This window comes from Canis lupus, chromosome 3 (assembly GCF_003254725.2).
Source record: "Canis lupus dingo isolate Sandy chromosome 3, ASM325472v2, whole genome shotgun sequence".
NCBI classification, from domain to species: Eukaryota; Metazoa; Chordata; class Mammalia; order Carnivora; family Canidae; genus Canis; species Canis lupus.
Window position 1 is genome coordinate 19,250,244 of NC_064245.1, and position 23,304 is coordinate 19,273,547.

A 23,304-nucleotide genomic window follows, 5' to 3' on the forward strand; every position below is an offset into this window, starting at 1 on the left:
ATACCAAATATTCAAAGTACTCTAAGACAAGGCTGAGCATTAATAATATTAATAATATTTTCCTGAAATGATGAATCCTATATGAGAAATAGGAATGAATCATAAGGTATGGTATATCTGAGATCTGTGATATATTTTATTATTGTTCTCAGTTATCCATTCTTTCCCCTCAACAAGTATAATTCAACCCCACTGTTACCATGCCTTTCCTACCTCATTGTCAGGATTAGCCATGTGACTTGTTTTTTGCCAATGAATGTGACATAGACCCTCTCAGCTGAAGCTTTTTTTTTTTTTTTTAAGATTTTATTTACTTATTCATGAGAGATACACAGAGAGAGGCAGAGACACAAGGAAGAAGCAGGCTCCCTGTGGGGAACCCAATGCAGAACTCGATCCCAGGACCTCAGGATCATGACCTGAGCTCAGCCACTGAGTCACCCAGATGCCCTCAGCTGAAGTTTTAATTGTGCTTGCATGGTTTGGTTGGATTCTTGCTCCCTCTGCCAGAAGACCGTATATCCCAGATAATGGCTGCCTGCAGCCTGGGTTCTAGAATAAGATGTGTGGAGTAAAGCTGAGCTAACCTGCAAACCTGCAGGCCAAAAAAATATCTGTTTTAGGTGACAAAGATTTCAGAGTTACCTGTTAAAGCACCACAGGTTGACTAATATAATGCGAGAGATCATTTTACTCTCAGTATTCATTTTCTAATCCAGGACCCTCCATCAACTTAATATCTCTCTGGGTAAATATAAATTAATGAAGGTGGCTGCTCAAAAGTTTAAGATGGTCATATCTGCTGACTCTCACCCATGTTAGACTCCATTGCCTGGGCTTACTTTGGCTTTTAAACCACAAAAGATTTTATACCTCCATTGGACCACCCCTCTGAGATGTTTTGAGATGTGAGGTTTCCAGGCTGAAGTGCTTTGTTTTGGGATTTGTTGTTTGAGTCTGTCTTTATAGGCTATTCTGAAAGAGTAACCCCACAATTGACATTGAAATATATCAAACCTCTCTTCCTGCCAGATGTAAAACCAGAATTCTACCTGGGCCTGTGTTTGCCTCTTAATAAGAGTGTAGGAGGGTTGTGTAGTCTGTGGATAAGAACATCTTCCAAATCCAAGTTTGGGGTAGATTCCACAGGCAGTTTACATAAAACTAAGGAGATCTCTGTGCAAATGGCAGTTAAGTAAAGATTTCATGGGAGGGGATGACAAAATTATTTCTAGCAGTTAGATGGATAACTGTAGTAGCAAAGTGGTACAAAAAGTGGTATAGAAAGAAAATTGTGGCAGAAAAATAGGAAGCTTTTCCAAAATCTGTAGTGTAGGCAAGCTGAATTTTCTCAAGGCATGGAGTAAGACAATACTAGGGAAGATACACAAACACGAACTTAGGATATTTTAATGTAATCTCACCAAACAAAATAAATTCAGTGTGGTGGTGGTAGCATTTTTGCTTTAATTAAATATATTGTAGGCACGCCTGGGTGGCTCAGTGGTTGAGTGTTTGCCTTCAGCTCAGGGCTTGATCCTTGGGATCCTGGGATCCAGTCCCACATCCCCATGGGGAGCCTGTTTCTCCATCTGCCTATGTCTCTGCCTCTCCTCTCTCTCTCTCTCTCTCTCTGTCTCTCATGAATAAATAAATAAAATATTTTTAAAAAATTAAATATATTGCACATTTGACAATGTAACAAATGAAAAGTGATTCAGGAGATACTCTGTAGGTGAGATGATGTTAGGAGTTAACCGTGTATGTGTATGTGGAGTGAGCAGAGAGAGGAAAGACTAAACTCTAACCTTTTAGGAAGAGAAAATACAAAAAAGGGAAAGAAAAGGTGGCTGAAAAGTGATGAAGGTCGCTAAATAACATACATTATATGATTGGATGCAGTTCTCTTGAGATACTATTGCTGCAAAAATTGGAAACATCAGATAAAGGAATTTACTTAATTTGGCTTACTTATTATTAGCACTGTGGAAAAATGAGTTCATCCCTTTAAATTTCAGTGTGGCAGTTTGACTAAATAAAACTGTTATCACCAACATTTTATTACTGAATAGTTAAACAAGTTAATACAGTAATGCAGGCAACAGAGGTTAGTAGCATTTAGAAAAGAATGTTCTCATTTCTCTTTAGAGGTCCACAGGTCTAGAGAAACTGGGGTTGAAGTCTTTTAGGCCACGGTCAAGTCCTTTGAGTTCAATATTTGTGATATGAATACTGATAAAGATTAAGACCTTAAAGATGAGAAAATAGTGAGCCAGAATGAAGAGATTCCAAACCAATAATCATAGTCAGCAAAATCTAACATCCTGATTCTCTGCTTAAGGGAGATGATGACTCATTAATTATACAGATCAACTCTGAATACAATTTTCACACATTTCCGTATTCTAACCCATTTTGCCCCTAAGTGAGGAATGAACACAAAATGTGGAGTTCAAACTTTAAGAAAGGAAGGAAGATAGAAAGAAAGGAAGGAATGGGAAGGAAGGAAAGAGGAAGGAAATATGGATGGAAGGGAGGAAGAGAGGAAAGGAAAGAGAGAGGAGAGAAACCTACTTATACATTACACTTACGCATTACATTGTAAATATACTAGTGTTAAATAATCTTATTCTGAAGGTGGCCTTTTGATCACTTTATTAGTTGAAATGTTCTTTCCTTTTTTCAAAATCAAAATGAAACTAGGTAGGAAATAAGAGAACTCTATTTTATGCCAAATGAGGATGATATTCAGAATTGTATTCTAGGCACTGTTTCCAATTAACCCTTTTTTGATAATTCTGATGCATGCCCTGAAGACCAGAGGTTAACCTTTAACACAGAAAGAGTTGTCTTGACTTTATGAAACCCCTGGTGTTCTTGGGGGTTTCTTGACCACTAATGTGGCAGCAGTCTGTGTTAGCGCAGGATAAAAGAATTTTCTGTTATGACTGACTAGAAGGGGGACAGTTTTACCAAACTAAGATGGGGAGTACAAAAGTAATAATCTAATATTAGAGAATCTGTGTTTTATGTAAAGGTAAAATAATTACAATAGATGCATGTTAAAAAATAAATAGCTTTTTATAAATAAATACAATGTTCTTATAAGATGCAAATATAACAAAATCTCCTTTTTCTTGTATAATATATCCATGAAATAGTTTAAAAGAGAAAAATAATCCTTAACTGTTATTTAAAACAGTGATAGAAATCAAAATTCCAAATCTTACAAGAATTTCTAGATTCTCTCACCTAATGGGATAGAACCCAAAAAACAGTGTCTTCTGTCATTCAGATTCCTAGGCAGCCTTTTTGGAATGATGTGCTGCCAGGAGTCATGTGTTGAGAAAAAGGGAGGTATGAACTGCAAGAACTACATCTACAGCTTGGATTTCTGGAGCTGGGCTCAGTAGGATCAATCCCTTGATGTTGTATCCCAAATCCATGTGATACATCATGCCAATGATTCTGAAATGAATATAAAGCCCACACACAAGAACAGAAGTTTTAGCATCAAAGAAATAAAAGAGAATCTTTCCTTTGTTCCCCCAACTAAGTCATTTCTTAAGTTTATAGCTGGATCTTGGATTTTTTTTTTTTCTTTTAACAATGGCACCAGTAGGACTTCACCCAGTAAAATTAGAGCTATAAATTAAGTACTTGGCATTTTACCACAAATCCATTTGCTCTACACATGGTCTCTAAAGTTTAGCCAGATATTCAAAAGGTATGGTAAGGAACAATAATAATAACTGGCTTAATCAAGTTGCTGGGTTTTTTTGTTTTTGTTCTTGTTTTTTTTGTTGTTGTTTTGTTTTGTTTGGTTTGGTTCTTTTTTTGTTGTTGTTGTTGTTGTTGTTGTTTGTTTGTTTTGCAAGGAATAAAAGAACAGAGTAGCTAGGAAACAAAACCTGAACTATTGAAGAACCATTCAAGTTATTGTTGAAAATAATTAGTGAAAATTAAATAGTTCTGCCATCATTTCAAAAACAGGAAATAGAATTAAGAAACATGTGAAATGTGGAAGATATTAATAATTTTCTGAAATAACAAGGAGATAAAATGACAGACATAGAAGACAGTGGAAGAATATCGCCACTTTTTAAATGACTAATGAAATTATATCTGGGTGGGGCAGCCTGGGTGGCTCAGTGGTTTAGCCGCCGCCTTCAGCCCGGGGTGTAATCCTGGAGACCCGGGATCAAGTACCATGTTGGGCTCCCTGCGTGGAGCCTGCTTCTCCCTCTGCCTGTGTCTCTGCTGCTCTCTTTCTCTCTCTCTCTTTCTCTGTCTCTCTCATGAGTAAATAAATAAAATCTTAAAAAAAATTATATCTGGGTGATGATTACTAGTGCCAATTAATATCATAAATTGGGATACCTGAAAATTTTATACATTATGGAGGATTTTTGCCAAAAACTCAAACTTGAATCTCATTGAGTCTAATGATCTAATTCCAATGTGTAGGGTATGTAGGAACTTATAAGTAGCCAGTAAGAAATATCTGATTGTGGAAAATTCTGTGAAAGAAGTAATCCAATGTCTTCAACAGATACACTGGGGAGAAAGGAGAAAGTAGAGTAGAGACTTAATTAGAAAAGACTCAAGAGGCCTAATCAAATCTAAATCTAAACTGAAGGGAACCCTGAGCAGCTATGTGGTTTAGTGCCATCTTCGGCCCAGGGCCTGACCCTGGAGACCTGGGATCAAGTCCCACGTCGGGCTCCCTGCATGGAGCCTGCTTCTCCCTCTGCCTGTGTCTCTGCCTCTCTCTCTCTCTGTCTCTCTCTCTGTTTCTCATAAAGAAAATATTTTTAAAAAATAAACTGAATATGAAGTTGGTATCAAGTCAATGCCAGAATATAAGGGAAGGCTAACCTTGAAATGCTTAATGCAAGACAGTAATACATAAATGTCATACAAAACTAAATTGTTCTTAACTTATGGCTGGAGTTAAGGAGTTGGGGGGAAAGAGAAGCTTCTTTCTCTTCTATAGGTATGGGTTCTATCAGCCTAACACTCCTGGCCTCTTTCCATTTCCCAGATCACACAAAAGCAGGAGAAACTGAGGCAAAGATTTAATTGTGGGAGAGGGGAGGAGTGTCACAGAGAGTGAGCTCCTTGAGTCTTTATAGCAATGGCCTAAAGACAGTATCACTGCTTTTAAATTGACTAACAAATATGTTTTATGGACTAATGAAATTCTCATTAAATTGTGAGAAAAATCCCCAGACAGACAGTTCTAGATCAGCTAACTCAGATCCACTATTAGGAAAGAAAAAGTGAGGAGAGTTCTTTAAAATTAATGTAGTCAAAAAAAAATAAATAAATAAAATTAATGTAGTCTTTTGCATAAGGCTCAAGAATTACCTGCCTCTACATGATTACACTTTGGGCCTTAATCGGTTAATTACATATGAGAAAGAAAAGTTCCTTCACGAGTGTATTTATTATGGCTAGACAATTCCCTAAGAGGCAGTGGAAATAGTCTCAGTGTCAGAGATCTGAAAATGCCTACTTAGAAAGAGACTGTGGTCTTTGCGGCTGTAAAGTCACTCAGTTCCCTTCTGCAGTGTGCAGAAAACATGGGACCAAAGGGAAATGGGAATTCAGATGCTCTGCATAGACTGTTTAGGAAATGAAGAACTTTGTGAAAGACCTCCCAATAAGGATGGTACCCGGTCATATTCTTCTCTACAAACATATGGAGAGATGTAATGATGGCTCAAATGGAACTCTGAGAGTAGAGATCATGAATAGGTGGATTACAAACCCTGCCATATGCTGAATGCATAATGCCAAAATTAACCTTTTGTTGGTAGAGTTCTCCCAACTGGGTTCCTTCATATTAATTTTTTTTAACTTTATTTCATAAGGGCCACATAATGTAATGCATGCTTTTTGTCTTATTCTAGAACCTCTGGGTGAGTGGGTATACCCAAGTCAGAGGTTCAGCACTAGGAAGTATACTAGAATACAGATACAACCCAATTCTTCTTTGAATAGTTGCTATTGAGATGTTATTTTGGTTGTCAGTTCTATCTTCCTCCTTGTATTATTTCCCAGTTGGTTTATGAATATGGCAGAAAAATGCAGATACTAATCATTGGTGTCCTCAAATACTAACCTGCGTGAAGGCAAAAGAAAGACTTTCTCACTTAAGGTATGCTTTCTGATAATTGACCACAACCAAATTAGCTGTTTCTGCAGGGCCATTAAGAGCATTGTCCAGATATCTTTCAACAAAGGTACTTTTAAAAGAGAATACTGCTGTAGAAAATAACCAGTAATTAGTAGTGAAGCCAATCAAAAAATCAAAGGAATAGTAAAAAGAATTAGGGGATGCTTAGTTTATATAAAGCTTTTATTCATTAAATATTTACTGATAACATGGCATACTAAGCTGAGGAAATGCAACGTTGAACAGACATAAGGATACCTGCTCCCACAGAGTTTTTTTTTTTTTAATTTTTTATTTATTTATGATAGTCACAGAGAGAGAGAAAGAGAGGCAGAGACACAGGCAGAGGGAGAAGCAGGCTCCATGCACCGGGAGCCCGACGTGGGATTCGATCCTGGGTCTCCAGGATCGCGCCCTGGGCCAAAGGCAGGCGCTAAACCACTGTGCCACCCAGAGATCCCTACTACAGAGTTTAAATTGCTGCTAAACGGAAGTTCTAAGACAAAACAAAATTAAATAAAAATGCCAAGAGAGAATAACATAGTCTTTGCATATCTGAACTGGGAAACAGAAACACTGTCAAACTACTTGGAACAAAAAGGGTAATATGTTGAAGAAATGGACAGAGGAACTGCTCTTTGTGTACTGAAGTTAACGTGTTGTTAAAGCTCTGAAATTTTCTAGAGAAGAATTTTGGTTTTTTTCTCTTTTCTCTCTCTCTCTGGACTGTCCCTAATTTAGTTTGGTAGATATTGAACGCCCCAGCCTTGGTTCTGAGCTCCAGCATCCAACACAGATTAACTATTCTCTTTGAATCACAATTCCCAGTTGACACATAGGAGAGTCTGTTTTATCCAAAGTTAGGAGTCCACTGTGCAACAAATCAGCAGTGACTGAGTGTTGGGGAGGGGGGCAGTAGAATCCTGTGATACTGACATGGAGGTTAGTCCATTTGGCAGACTTTGCTACCTGCCTATGCAGGATCTATTTTTTAATGCTTTATTTTTTATAATAGAATCCTGATTTTTGCGTGGGATAACAACATGTCCAGATAAAATACAACATTCCTTAGCCTCTCATGGATAAAAATAGCCATTTTTAAAGGGAAAGACAAAGGCGGCACATATCTTTTATCTTTGGTTTTAATATTCTTCTTCCCCAAAACTCAGATAAATGCTGGTTGGTGTCTAGCCATTTCACAAGCTTGGAATGATAAGCCCAATGGCAAAAGATCATTCTAAACTCAGCTGAGTAGAAAGCCTAAAGGAGATCAAATCATTAATGTCATGGAAAAGCTGGCATAGGAGCTCTGGATTTCTCCCCTTCAGAATATGGTGATGTGACAAGAATAAACTTTTGGTTTATTTAAGCCACTGTGAATTGAGTTTTCAGCCACATGTAGCCAAGTTAACTTAAGTAGTGCCCCTTCGTGATCAGTTTGCAATGCCTAGTAATAACAGGGGAGTGGATTTGGGCTGGTTAATCAATAAAAAACAAAACAAAACAAAACAAAAAAAAAAACCAAAAACTTACTTTTAACAAATGGTAGGGATTGCGACAGTAATAAGAATACAAAAAGAAAAGAATCGCTATCAAATATACAGTTAAAATCAGTAAAAAAAATAAAAGAGCAGGGAAAGAGGTTGTACAAAATGAAATACTCTTTATGTTCCATAAAAGTTTAGACCAATACAGATAGTGTGCACAAGGATTTGTGTAATGCCTTATGATACTCAAAACCAAACAAGATAATTTAAACATCAAAGGCTGTGGTAGAAAAAGAAGTATGAGTTAAACCTAACTAATAAAAATATGCAGAAGATGACAAGAAACAAACCTTATATAAAGATGAATAGAAATAAAGTACAAAAAAAATTAAGTACAAATAATAAAATAAAAAGATTGAATATAAAAAAAATGTTAACTAGGTGTAAGAAATGGACCAGAGAAAAAGAATCCACATAGCTAGAATAATGACAAATATTTATTAATAAGTTTTGTATAACTCTGTAATATGAGTGTGTTAGTATTATCAAAGGTTAATGCAAAAAAAACACTATAAAGAAGTTTATTATTTATTATTTAGTTTGAAAAAATTATAAAGGCCACACATTAACAAATATCCATGTACCAAACAATATAGCACCCCAAAGAACTAAGCAAAAATATTTAGAAATATAGTATTTGTAAAAAAAAAAAAAAGAAAGAAAGAAAAAGAAGAAAAAAAGAAAAAAACACTAACAAGTTTTATTCTTATAGCCTATAGCAAATTCACTATGCAGAATTAATAGAAACTCTAGAGAAAATTAAAAAGTTAGGATGAAGAAAGGTTATGTGTGGTATAGGTCTCATTTTGAATCCTGGACCCAGGTCAAATACTATGTAGTTCGGAAGACTCAAAAATTTCTATTTTTGAAATTAAGGAAGAATTAGGAATAGGAGAAAGGGAAATTAAAGGAAGAGAAGCAGGTGGAGGAGGAGAGGTAATGGGGAGGCCGAGAGGGAGGAGAAAGAGGAAGAGAAGAACCTAATCTAGGTCCTGTGTTTTGGCCCTCATGTATATTATTTCATCATATCCTCCCATGTTTATATTCCCATTTAACAGAAAAATGAACACACTTTCAGAGGTAACTAATTTTTCAAAAATCATAAGAATGTTTATATTTGTTTGGTTTTGAATGTTATCGTGTTTGTTTTCTGATATTTGACATTTATTTTGGGGAGGCTTCACTAGTTTGAAAAAAAATCCAGACAAGTAATTTCATACTTTGAGGAAAACAAAATATTAAGGTGTGAAGGTGATAAGCTTCTTAACTAGACAGACAAAGTGGTATATTATTTGTTTAAAACTTGATAGATAGTAACAATTAGTTTGCATTTTAATAGCTATTCACTTAAATGTGAGCATTTTGAGAGAAACTATTTTTAGGATTATTTGCTTTTGTTTTCCAACCTCACAAGCATGAAATACAGAGGGAGTTGTAGCTTTAAGTAAATAAAAAGTTGTTTAGTTTATACAAAAAATTGTATAATCTGGGTAAAATATATTTGACATAGGAATCTTTTCACTTTCATAAAAGTAACTATTTGAAATCTTTTGAAGCATTATTCTCTTCAAACATTTTGAAACAAAAAAATTTGCCTTTTGATAGGAACTATGTGTTTCATTATAAAGATGGAACATGATGTTCTGGCTTACATATTCTCTGCAGAAGGAGGTCCTTTTTTGTACTGAATTTTTAGCATATAGTAAAGATCCAGATTGTAAAAAATTAATTTCAGGCATGACAGACTGGAAGTATATATTGAACAGATCTGGGAACAGAAATGATGCAAATGCCTTTCTTCCAGCTTCTGAAAATTATGTAATGGACCAGAATTTCAGGATAGACTTCTGTTTGAGTGAAGCATGGACTCTTAATCAAAGGAGAGTACCAAAAATGACTTTTGAAAAGCAAAAGTATAAGGCAGTTTCCCACAAATGGTAATTCCATTGACATTGTCTCTGGAAATATCACTGTAGCTAAGCATTAGGATATTCGCATACATTTTAATTATTAGTGATGGTAGCAGAACTATGATAGAAAAAATTTTCCTGAATGAGCAAGAGTAGTAAAGGAAATTGACTCATGAAAGGAAGAAGACCAGTGATGCATTAAGAGCTAGGAATAAAAATCAATGAAATTGTTTTAACTCTTCGCTATGTTGCTATTATGTTTTAAAGTATTATACACTTGTTGGGTGACAGTCATGATGGTAACATTTACATTGCTATATAGTGATATATATATATATTATTTAGTGTTGCTACCTCAAAACAAAGAAGAATATGGGTAAATAGGGTGATAAAAAGTACTTGAAAGATTTGTGCCTTCCTATCATTACACCATTTAAAATATGACAGTTGCATAGAGTGCAATGAATAGTGCTAGATGCTCGTTAGTATGAAAGTTTTACCATAACGTTGTTGATGAATGGCAGGCCTATACTCAGTAAAACTAATGAAAAATTAGTGACTCTAATACATGAAGTGATGAGCTTATTTATATCTGTATACATATAACTAGAATTAGGAAGATAGTGCGTAACTACTATCAATAGAGTGGATAAATGGGCTTTTAGAAAGGTACTGTTAAACCAATCAGCTTACAAGTTGTCTACAAATTTAGTTCAATTCAGTACAACTCCACAAATGTTTATCAAGGTCCTATTATATGCCAGTTTTTCTTACAAAGTGTTTCTAGAAAGGGAAGGAATACCTTCCTCCCAACCAAAAAAAGAGAGAGAGAGAGAGAGAGAGAGAGAGAGAGAGAGAGAGAGAGAGAGAGAGAGACATGAAACATCTATCATTCAAGAAGTACAAACAAAATGCTGTGGGAATTTACAGGGACCTAAAATGTCTGAAGCATCAGGAAGGACTTCCTGGCAGGGCTGGCATTTGAGAGGGTACTATTAAAAAGGTCAGGAATTCAACATGGAGAGTTATGTTGCGGGGGCAGGGGCATAATTCAAGGATGAAAGCCAGTATAAGTCTACTCTCGTAAAACTGCTTATAATAAAATTCAATAAAGTCATTAGCTCACTTTGACTCAATAAGTAGAAGGCAATGATCTGTAAGAGAGAGGAAGTGATATTAAGTTATACACTCAGGAGACTCAGGAGACCGACCCTAAGTAGCCAGAGCTCATGAATGAGCAGCTTGTGCAAAATGGATTTTCATTTCCACCTCTATCTCTAATCTATTTCTATCATCTATTTTTTCTATCAATTCCTATTTTTGGCTATTATATATGTGTAAAATAGCTCCTACCTAATTTTGTCTATGATAGAATAGAGAGTTACAAATGTGTATGTGTGTGTGTGTGTTTTACAGAAGTCTGCTGTTCTCAAAATACCACCCCCAGATGTCATGCCAGAGCATTTATGATGCTTCAAAGCTGACTCTGTGAAATGCTTTCATAGAAATTTTTCAGAGTGACCCTGCCTAAACTCATGTCCTTAAGATAATATATAGGTGAAATTCTATACCACAAAGACTCATAATTTAAATATAAATTCACCTCTCCCTTACCTGAAAGCAGTCACCCCAAAGGATAAGATTTGTGTATTGGAAAAGCCAATTTAATAGAAGAAACATAAATAAGCAGAAATGTGAAATTTTAGTTTAAAAAGAGAGAGGGAGGAGTGGGGACAGGGGAATATGTGTAATTGGTTTATTCTAGAATCCACTTGAAACAAAAATATTTTCATATTTTTAATCACAGAAATAGATTTTTAAATTTCAAATTATGAATGATGCTTTAAATTCCTGTTTTTTCCTCATCTTCACTAAACTTTCCTGAATAAATAATATATCTTCCTCACTAATTATGTTTTAATTTCTCTAGTGTATTTTAGGTAGATCTAAGCTGACATATTTATTTCATTGTAAACAGTAATTTCTTCTTTTGAAAAAATACCCTCTTTTTGGTCTTAGAATTCTCTTGTATTTCACATGGAATAGTAAATTTCATATACTACTTGGTGGTGGTAGAAGTTCATACCTGTTCTTGAATGACTTTTTCCTTCTCTACTTACAATATACTCACATTACATTTGTTTAAATAGAACTTCTTCATATTCCCATCTCTCAATGCTTGCTTATACACCTCCTCCTCCAAGAAGTCTCCCCAAAAAAACAAAATAATAACAACAACTATGCTCTCTTTTGCTTTCATGTGGCAGACACTGAGCTAAATTCTTTGCACTCTTGTTTTTTAATACTTAAAATCCTCTGTGGGCCGTATTGTCAATCCCATTCATAGACGAAAAAATTGAGACTCAGCATTGTTCAAGAACATTCAAGTATGTCAGATTCTGGAGAGCATGCTCTTTGTGTGTTTTTTAATCTCATCCTTTTACTTGTGTGTACATGCAAATATGTGTGTGCACAAACACATATGTATCCTTGTATAAATGTGTGTATATATGTGCAGATATGTATGTATGTCTACATGTAAGTACATATATGTGTAAATCTTTGCATTTCCTTTGTTAATACAGTATCTGGCACATACTAGTTACTCAATAAATTATTGGTTGACTAAATAAAACGTCACTAAATTTGTGTGGAGAACTGTACTGAACAGTATCAAACGCCTTAGAGTCTTATAATATTTTCATTCACCAGTGCCCTCATGGTTGTTATTCACTAGGAATAATATTTTCTATTCATTCATTATCTCCCTCTACATTTTTAAGTTTGTTTTAAGGATATTTGCCTATTACTAAGAATAATATGTTCTGAAAGCGTCACTTTTAGTTTTGAGTAGTAAAAATGATTACAGATTAACAATTTTATCACAAACCACCTTTTATATTAGGGAAAGTAAGAAAGAAATATCTTTAGGGATCTTCTTTTTCAGTTGATACTAATTAGATTTCTTTAAACCAAGTTTAAAGCTCACACTGTTCTGGCTTGATAGTGCCAAGTGATAATCCAATGTGACATACATTTCCTATAGCAATAACATTTTGGCAGATAAACTCCCCAATGAGAAACAACCATTTCTATGCTTAGATGAATTTTGTGATAAAACGCAAATGCAAAAAAAAAAAAAAAAGTAACAGAATTAAAAAAGAAATACTCCACAGTATAATGAATCTCCTTTCCATGTTTACTAAAAGTACCTAAATCCACAGAGGGTAAAAAGATTATGTAATAGCCAACACATCATAGATACCTCGTTGTCCATGGAAGGTTGATAAAATAACTGATTATTATTTACACTGAAATTCATTCCTAGAAATCTTGTAACCTTTCCCTTCATTATGCAATGCTGTCTTGGACCTGGGAATCTAGAAATGTGGAAATTATAACACTTTGACATACCATGTAAATGAGGTATCGCTGTAACATGCTATTTAAATAAAGTTTGGAACAAACATTCAGTAGGGAAGTTTGGAAAACTTATAACGAGATTACCTCCTAACTTTTTTTATAAGAATATTTTTGTATTCCCCCCCAGCCATCTTTTAATTCCAACAAGTACGTACAGTGTGCCAATTTAGCTCTCTAGCAGCAAAGGCAGACATTGTCTTATTGTGGCAATTAGTCAGGAGCTGAGCTTGTCGTTTGAGCGTCTCCTTCTTCATGTAGATAATATCTGATTTGGAGAATCTTTGTCTTTCTGATGGAAATACCTGAATTGGATATTATCAGTCTTCATCAGCAAGGTATTTCCCATCATTAGTTCTGAAATCAAGGCTAGTGTAGGATGGGTAGTTGATGTTTCCACGTTCATCTACATGCTTTATTCGTTTTCTGCATGTTATTTTCATGATTAATTGCAAGATCTGGACAACTGGATTATCTGGAAAGCTTTAGGATAAATCCAATTTCAAAGTTTCTTTTAAAAATGTAAGCTTAAAAAAAATTTAAAAAAATAAAAATGTAAGCTTTATTTGAAAAGATCATGGCTGTTGCAGCACAAATGACTGTCCACAGTTAGGGATGTGGCCTGGAAAAAAGAATGAAATGAAACTATCTCATTTTTGGAAATGAAGTCAGTATCTTTAGAACTCTATTGTTCTTAGGGTAATGTATTTACTAATGAGTTAGAGACAAAAACTCTTTAAAAATATGTAAGATGTAGGTTACAAGTGTAATTAAAAATTCCAACTCCCATATTTTATAATCTCTGCCAGACAGGCCAGATCTCACCCGAGGCATATATATATTAAAATACGTGTTCACCTTTCTACATTTCAGCAGCTGTCAGAAGTGTCATAGAGACCTTTAGGAGCCTCCATCTGAGTGTCCAGTTGGCGGCACCCTAAACTCTGTATTTTCTGCGCTTTCTAAACTTTTTGAATTCCCATCACATCTCCCCATCCCTTCTCTTCAATTTATGCCTTTTGCTTCTTTTTTTCAAATTTCTTACTATAAATGAGTATTGAATATGAAATCTCTTCCTGTAAAAAAATAAATTATGTAAATCTAATGGAATACATAAAGTTCCACCAAGCTAAAGACCAGAGAGAGCAAAGCACTATCCACAGAAGAATCTGGCAGAGGAGGCCCAGACAGTCCCTCCCTCAAGAAAAGCCAGTGCTTCTCCTCAGAAACTATTTCAGTCACCATGTGTTCTCTAAATAGCCTTCTGAAGAATTTCCCAAGGAGATTTCTTCCCAGGACACTTGGGAAAGGTTCTTTCTATTGGGGTGGGCTTTTGGGAAGGAGTGGATAAAAGAAACCATTAGGTCAGGTTACTAAAGATAGCCTGCCTTATACTTTAATCCTGAAAGAAAAAAAATGAAAGTAATGAAACAGTGGAAAACTTTTTGAATAACAGTAGGAAGTTTTCAAATTCAAGTCTGGCTTGAATGGCTATCCCATTGCCAGTGCATATTTACATCAGATTATATAAAGTTATAAATAGCCTACCTTCTAATGTTTTCATTCCTGAAACTATTTCCCAAAATAGTGCCCTATCTCTTAGGAAATTTGTAACCTTTCTTATTACATGAATAGAGGAATAAAAAGCGAATTAATACCATTTTCATAGCTCTTAGGTGTATGCAGTGTAGCAAGCCATTTGTCAGTTTCATCTGCCCAAGTATTTTAAATTGATGAGTCGTTTTTAGAGGAAAGCAATAGAATCTAAGTTTAGTCTCCATTTGTGCTCTTTGCCAGTTTCCAGCAGAGCTGGCTAAGAGAAAGCTGAAGGGCACTGATTTAAAACCAGAGTGAATAGGTTAAGTGGTTGCACTTTCTTAACAGAGAGTTCACCAAAGGCACATTTTAATTTCTTCTATTTATCATTTACTTACAAATATAGACTTAATTGTGCCTGGTTGTTTATTGAAATCTATTTAAAGTTCACATTTTTGAATGAAATATTTCTGTGTGATAGTATCAGCTAAACCCAATTTCTAGCTGTTCATCCTCTAATTTTTATTTTGCTTTCATTGTATCTCTGGTCAAAGAGATAACATTAGATGCAGCAGTTTTTTATTGTCTTGTGTGCATATGTTCAGAAATTTAAAATACTTTTATGTTAGATAATTGCTCTCTTCAAATCTGGAAATATATCTTTGGATTGTGCCTTCTGATTTCTGGACATCTATAAACATAACTATTTCACCTTGAACACACTTTCTGATGAAAGATTTTAAAATTATAACTTACACTTTTCTTTTAGTCCAAGGGTCATATTTTTACATGTTCTTGGGGGCCCGAGGAAATCATGTCCTTTTACACAAATGTCAACAACAACATAGTGGCTCATGTTTGCCTCCCTTTTATCGTAGTTTGCATCTAAGGAAAATTCAAGGAAAGGTGATTCCTAGATTTTTACCCATTGATTAGATGTTACTGGTTTAGAGGAAGTGTTGACAAAATTTTGTCTGATATTTTTATTCTTAAGTCACAAGTCCTAAATATAATTCTTTTTTATAATCGCTTGTCTGTATATACTAGGAGTCATTTTATTATACCTTACATCTGTTTGGTTAAATTTATTTTTATGTTTCATGAAGATCTCACAGCCTTAAACAATGTTGAATGATTTCTGTCCTATCCATTAATATTGGGGAAGTCTACCATTGAAAGTCTTATGTTTTACTTCTTTCTTTTTAATAGCTCAGAAAAAGTGTGTTCTCCTGATATTACTTAAAATTTGATGGATATTGGAACATATCTGGAATTTGTTTTTCTTTTGATGAATTACTGACACTGCTATCATTTCAGCCTCCACTATAAGCTAATATTGTAAAAAGAGAATTAATCAAGATATAAGACCTAAAGAGATCTTAAATTTTACAAATTCCATGTAAGATAATCAGGTAATACAGATTTTAATAGCTGCTATCGGCTTCCATCTATGGCAATTTATTTTAAGATCAGAAATCATGAATCAGAAAGGGTTAAAAATTACCACCTTAAGGCTTTGCCATTAAACTAAATATGTGAATGAAAACCATGTAACTTTAATACTAATTCTATACAATTCTATACTATCAAATAAGTGTAATGTGTTGAAAATCAATTTAAAAATAAATTAAAATGACTAACTAGGAGAATGTATATAGCAAATATGACAGATTTAAATCCTATGACACAAAGTACTCATTTGTGAATATGAAAAATACTAGCATGCTGGAAAAGGAAATAGATAATTCATACTAATTGTGTGTGCATGTGTGTAGTGTGTGAACACATAAAAGTACAAAAACATAAACAAAAATGTGTAGAAATACTCCCTAGGGAGAGAGAAACAGAAAAGGGAGAGTAGAAGATATTTCAAATATAGCTATCATAATCTGTTTCAAAAATAAATAAATCAATAATTGAAGCTAATATTGTAATATTGTTAACATTTGCCAAACTTTGCTGGAAAGTTCATGAGAGCTAATTTTCTATATCTTTCTTATATTACTTATCTTTAAAATAATTTGTAATATGAAAATGATGACAGAATTCACAAAAGAAATTATTAAAAAGGCAAATAGTAAAATCATTAATGAGTTTTTTCACCATTATAAATAAGCAAAACTGCAAGTGAGGGAATAAAAATAGGCAAAAAGTTATCAGATTTTAAAATGTAGGATACTTGATGTTAGCATGGGTAGGATGACAAAGTCACATTCATACAATGCTGTGGGAGTGTAAATTGGTGTAACCTTTCTGAAAATCCATTTGGCAGTAGGTATAAAGAGCATGAAAATGTTCAGCTCATTTTGATCCAGTAATACCATTTCTGGGAATCTAGCCTAAAGACAAAAGACAAATGTGAAAATATATATAGGCACAAATATGTTGATCATTTTTTCACGTATCTACTTAATGAATATTTGCAAAGCCCCTACTATGTGTCTGATAATATATTAGCCGCTGAGTCCATAATAGGCATCAAGACAAAGTATCCGTTTAGTTTTTCCATTGAAGCGTTTTTCTAATAACAAGAAATTGATTACAACTTGGGGGAGATATTTTATATAGATATAGATACGATAAATATATGATCAATGGAAAAATTATAATTTTTGATAGCAAAGAATCACAAGTATTGAGCAGTTACCATGTGCGAGGACCTATTTTAATCATGATTACATGTATCGTCTCCTTTAATCCTTGTAACACTCCCAGGATGTAGCGTATTTATTTCCTATTCTTGCTATAACAATTAGCATAACTTGTAGTGATTTAAAACAACACAAGTTTCTTAGAGTTCTGGAGGTCAGAAGTCCAAAATGGGTCTCACTGGACTAAACTCAGGGTATTGGTAGAGCTATGTCCTTCTGGAGGCTTTAGAGTTAATTTGTTTCCTTCCCTTTTCTGGATTCTTTCTAGCCTTACCTTGTGGCAGTCTCTCTACATCTCCAGAGCCAGAAAGGTTAGGCTGTGTCCTGCTCACACAGCGACAACTCCTGTCTCTCTCCTGCCTCTTCTATTTGTAAAAATACTTGTGATTATATTGGGTCCACCTGGATAATTCAGGATATAATTACGCCCATTCTCACAGTCCGCTAGCTGCCTAGCAAACATAATTTCATCTTCAATCTTAATGCTCCTTTTCCATGAAACCTAACATAGTCACAAGTTCTAGGGATTAGGATGTGGACATTGTTGCAAGGCTATACCACAGATACATTCTACTTTTTTATCCACCTTTTGTATAAAAAAAAACAACAAAAGCAAAACAAAACAAAACAAAAACATAAGAAAGAGATGTTCATTGTTTTGTTCAAAGGTCATACACTTATTAATGAGAAACCTGGTATTCGAACCTAGCTAAGCAAACCAAAACCTGGGCCTTAATCACTATGTTGTATCTCATAATCACTATGTTGCCGATGTTAAATTCTCTATAATAAAATGAAGTGTTTCAGAGTAAAGATATGTTGTTAATAGCATTTACCTCTCAGTCCTGATTATATGAATAACTTTTATTCTACTTCTTTATATGTTTTTGTAATTTTCATCTTTTTTCTTCAGTGACTATAGTTATGTGCCATTTGGTTATTAACTTGATTAAGTGGGGGAACTTTGTTTTCTAGAAGCTCCTTCCCTGGATGTTCTACATTCTAATTGGCCAAAAGTGATATGTGTTCTAGAAGATGGAAGCGAAGCACAGTCACTATACCCTCATGGTCATTGTTAACCACAGGCAATGAGAGACAGACAGCTGCAGGTACGTTCCCATTTTTCCTTTCCCTTCCTATCTCTGTGTCTAGTTCTCCTTCCTGACTGCCAAATCTTGTGGCAAACAATAGCCCGAATCTCACCACCAGACATTTTACTGTGAGCTCACAGAGAAGAACCAGTAACCTTGCATGGATTTTTACATTTGCCTCCTTTTGTGATCCCAACTCTGCAGCTGGATATGCATAGCTTCTACATTTCCATGTAAGAACCAACTCTGATACGGATGGCTAGTTAATTTTCTCTGAAATTTTGACTCCTTTTTTTTTGTTTTTTGTTTTTTTACTTTTCACATTTCTAGCTTCTCTCATGATTGTGGAATTGTGGAAGTCCTAATTTCTATAATACACTTCTTTTTCCCCAATATATACACATAGTGCTTCTGCATCTCTGATTGAATACTAACTGATACAGTTATTGGAATCAGAACTGGGTTGATTTTCATAAAAAAACTAAAACATGAGACATTCACTTTGAGACTGGTGGTGGCAAGAGGCTTCAAGGACACTTATGGGTCAGCGAAGTCTTAAAGGATGACATAGAAATTATTACTGGAATATGGGGAAAAGGGAGCTTACGTTATGTATTGGCAGAAATATTAGCCTTACCTGGGGTAACACAGAAAACAGAACAGTTACCTAAAGAACTCATTGATCTGGTTAAGGAGGTAAAAGTGCTACCCGACTGCTGCTAACTACATATGACAAAATATGAGAAAAGAGATAAACTTATGGAGGAAGTGTTTACTTTTTAGCAGCATTAAAGGGACTGTAGAGTTAGGTAAAGGAAAGTTGACCATCTAGAATAAGGTTCACAAAGTAAGAAATGGCCTCAGGGTAATGATCCACCTGGCAACCTACTAATAAAATATCATGTCACTTTAAAGATGGAGTCAGGAAAGCAGCTTGAACCCTTTATTGAGACTGGCAATTGATTTAATGATATTCCTCACAGACCCTCTCCAATAGACAAAGATGACAACAAGGACAACAAAGCTGTAAGCTCACCTGTTACACCCTTTTTCCTAGGGGGTTCTTATGGCTTTTAAGGGTGTTAGATCATAGCACCCTGACTTTCAGCCCAAGACAGAGAGCCACCTATTTCAGAGACATTTGTGATGTACTTTTGTCTAATAAACATCAATAATATTCCTGAGAAAACCACAATGTTTTTTAGGACAATTATATTTGTGGAAACACTGATACCTATATTAAATGATAGAGGGTCAGTTCAAAAGAAAAATATCATAGAGTCCCAAACTTACTACAGACAGAAAGCAGAGTGAGAAAGTTCAACAGCTGCAAACACGGATCACTTCCTATGGAAAAGGAAGGATGCTTAAGAGTTTGGAGCCAATAAGCTGGAGAGTGGAGTTTAAAATCGTAGGAACCAGCTCAAAGAAAGCAGGACTGGGTTCTAATTAAGAAACTGACATTGTTGTCCTGGCTGAATTTCAGAACTGTTATGCACCAATGACTACTACTTTCCCCTCTTGCCCCTCTTTTGAGTGGGATTACCCATTGAAGTTTTCTTGCTACCATACATTCCCTAAGACCATAGCAAGGAGAGGCTGAGTGGAAAGAAAGTGGATGGTGAGCCCCCAAGCAATGCCAGGCTTCCCAGCCAGCACCTGCAAGAACATTGTGAAGAACCAAGAAATCGCACAGACAGGGAGAACAGAGGCCCCGGGCTGAGCCATCCTAGCCGGTTCCAGATGTTTGAGCCACCCCAGTTGAGACACAGACATCTTGTAGAAAAGATAAGCCCCTTTGCTATGTCCTACCTAAATTCGTGACCCACCAAATCATGAATGGAATAAAATAGTTGTTGTATTCTGCTAAGTTTTGGGATATAATAAACATGTGATTATGTAATACATAATTGAAACAAATGTGTACTAATCTTATAATTCATATAAATAAGTAAAACAAAGATTGTGAATGTCCCTTTGTCCCATTGGCCAATTTAGTCATTTAAATATAACAACTTAGAAGAGGGATGCCTGGGTGGCTCAGCAGTTTAGGGCCTGCCTTTGGTCCAGGGTGTGATCCTGCAGTCGTGGGATCGAGTGCCGCGTCAGGCTCCCTGCATGGAGCCTGCTTCTGCCTCTGTGTATGTCTCCACCTCTGTCTCCCTCTGTGTCTCTCATGAATAAATAATCTTAAAAAAATACTTAGAAGTGTATACATCTACTAATCAAAGAGTATCATCGGTCTGTAATTCAATTGCTGCCTCTCCATAAGCACTTCTATGTGGCCTGAAGCTGGAAGTTGCCTTCCCTTCCTCTCTTTCCCTGTAATTCTCAACTATTTATACCATTCATCTGGCATTCCCTCTAAGCTGCCTTGTGAGTTGTGTGTAAGAGATTTCATTATAAAGGTTAGGGTACTAAACCATGTATTTTAGAAGATAAATGGTAGATAAGGTATTGTTCCCGCCCTCAAGGAACTCAAGTGTCTTACAAGCTGCTCAGATGATTTGTATAAGTAAATATATGACTGTGATACAAGAATGACAAAACTTTGTTCCATAAGGACATTCAGAATATTGTTTAGAGGGGAAAGTCTGTTTGCTAGAGGATATAGATAAGTGTAAATACAGAGGATACAGCTGTGATAAAAATGGAATTAGAAAGACTTTTGGCCCATTCATCTGTGGATTCCTCAAGCACCTGTCAGAATTTCAAAATTTATAGAGGCTCAGTAATTGTTGAACAAATTATTGGTTGGGTTTCCAATTTCTGTGTATTATAATGTTAGAAAGGAATCATTTGATTATCTCATATCCTAGGATAATAATTTGACAGTAATGTTTTTAGGTTTTTTTGTTTTTGTGAAGTTTTTTTGCTACCAATTTCTACGAGATGCAGAATTTATGTATAAAGCCTTGTGACAGTTTTAAAGTAACTCTAAAAGCGTAAGTTATTAGATTAAAAAAAGAGGATAAATTTATTGATATTTCTTATGCAGCAATGTTTTTGTCATGAACCTAGAGTAACAAGGTCAAATGGTTTCAACATGAAAGCCCATGGAGCTTGTTCAAGATATTTTGACAGGTTCTGTATTTTCTCATGATGTTATAAATTGTAATGTTTATAACCATCAGGTAAATGAGAACAGAAGAGAGAAAGAAAATCTAATTCAGTATAGAGCCTTTAAAAAACGAAAGAATGGAATAAGGTCCTTTATGTCACTGAGATAAATTGTTACATCCTTTTATGTTCTACATCATGGACTTCTAACACATTCACAACTTGTATGTGTCATATGGGCATGAGCTATTTCTCATCCTCCTACTCATACTTCCTTCCTAATAGCAAGTTGTTCCAAAATATCTTGTCAGCAAGCCTTTGCTGATGCTTGAAGACAAACTTGATTCTGAAACCCTTTGCTCTTTGCAAAAGAAAGAAAAATAATGTTGTTTTATTTCCAGTGTTAGAATATAAACCAGTATCATAGACAATTTCAGCATTTTATGAGTGCTTAAATTAAATGCATGTAAAACACAATGGCCTATTCTTGGTAAGATTTGAATTGTAAAATGGATTCTGCATAGATATGAGACATTCCTCAAATTCTTGGTTTTCTTGATTGTTTTTAGATCCTTTTTTATATAGTCTATTTGTATGTTTTTTAGTTAAGGAAAACTATTGATAATTATGATGTCTTTGACACATTATAGAGAAAATCTCAATTAATGTACTTAATATAGTTGCATTTACTTAAATCATAGATCAGTTTTAAAAAAACTCACCAACCTCAACCACAGTTCATTTGAAAATCGCAAAATGTAGGGACGCCTGGGTGGCTCAGCGGCTCAGTGTCTGCCTTCGGCTCAGGGTGTGATCCCAGAGTTCTGGGATCAAGTCCCACATCGGGCTCCCTGCGGAGGGCCTACTTCTCCCTCTGCCTATGTCTCTGCCTTCTCTCTGTGTCTCTCATGAATAGATAAATAAAACTTTAAAAAAATGAAAAGAAAATTGCAAAAGGCAGTGATAAAACCTCAGCCCATAAACTGACCCTGGTTTATCCTGACCATTGCCTAGGCTTCAGAGAAATCCATAACCCCACCCTCAAGGGTGGAGACAACTTCCCTACTAAGTCAGCCTTCACTGCCTACAGTTTAGTATTAGACCTCAGTGTCTAATGCAGAAACATGGCCAAGGAATAAAGATTGGAACCAGTAAACTACTCTGTGCATGATGACTGATGGCCACATTCTACATCCACAATACTAGAGCTGGAATTTCCAGTGTAAAGCCATCAACTAGCTGGGAATAGGATGATATACTTTTGTGGTATTCATAAAATATCTCTAACCCACAAAGAAGTGGTCATCAGGGGACAAGAAAGATAGTCATTCATATGCACACATATTCATGCTTTTCAATACATTTACTTATTTACTTTTATGTTGATGAATCAAAAAGAAGTCATTGGGGGCACTTGGGTGGCTCAGTTAGTTAAATGTCTGCCTTGTGCTAAAGTCATGACTCCAAGGTCCTGAGATCCAGCCCCATATTGGGCTCCCTGCTCAGCTGGGAGTCTCCTTTACCTTTTCCCTCTGTGTGTGCATGTCCTCTCTCTCTCAAATAAATAAATTTTAAAAAAAAGTCAGTGGAAATGTGACTGAAGATGAAGAACTTGCTCAATTGACCAAGGTTCTAAAATTGGGGATAAGTGTGCAAGTAAAGGTGTCATATTGGAAAGGGTAAGAATATTTCTTGCCTGAGGCAACAGAGAAGAAAATCTAGATAAGTTAAAAAGAAATTCTGACAGAGAGAGTGAAGTCTTCAAATTTACTTCAATAGCTTCTGATCAGAAGCTAACTCTGATCTCAATAAAGAAGGGGTTCTGATTGTCTACAGAACAAAGGGAAGGTAGAGCATGGCTTTGAGACTTGAGGATATTGGAAACTACTGAAACATTAGAAATACTGA

The 23,304-nt window shown here is 35.2% G+C and overlaps 1 long non-coding RNA gene across 1 annotated transcript; it reads right to left on the reverse strand.

Moving 5' to 3' along the window:
• Positions 1 to 3,124: 3,124 nt before the first annotated feature.
• On the reverse strand, positions 3,125 to 18,232 carry LOC112654142 (uncharacterized). Its single transcript, XR_003132830.3, has 3 exons — positions 18,082 to 18,232; positions 13,217 to 13,680; positions 3,125 to 3,468 (listed from the first exon to the last, which is right to left on the reverse strand). It is a non-coding gene; the product is annotated as an uncharacterized LOC112654142 (long non-coding RNA).
• Positions 18,233 to 23,304: the final 5,072 nt, after the last annotated feature.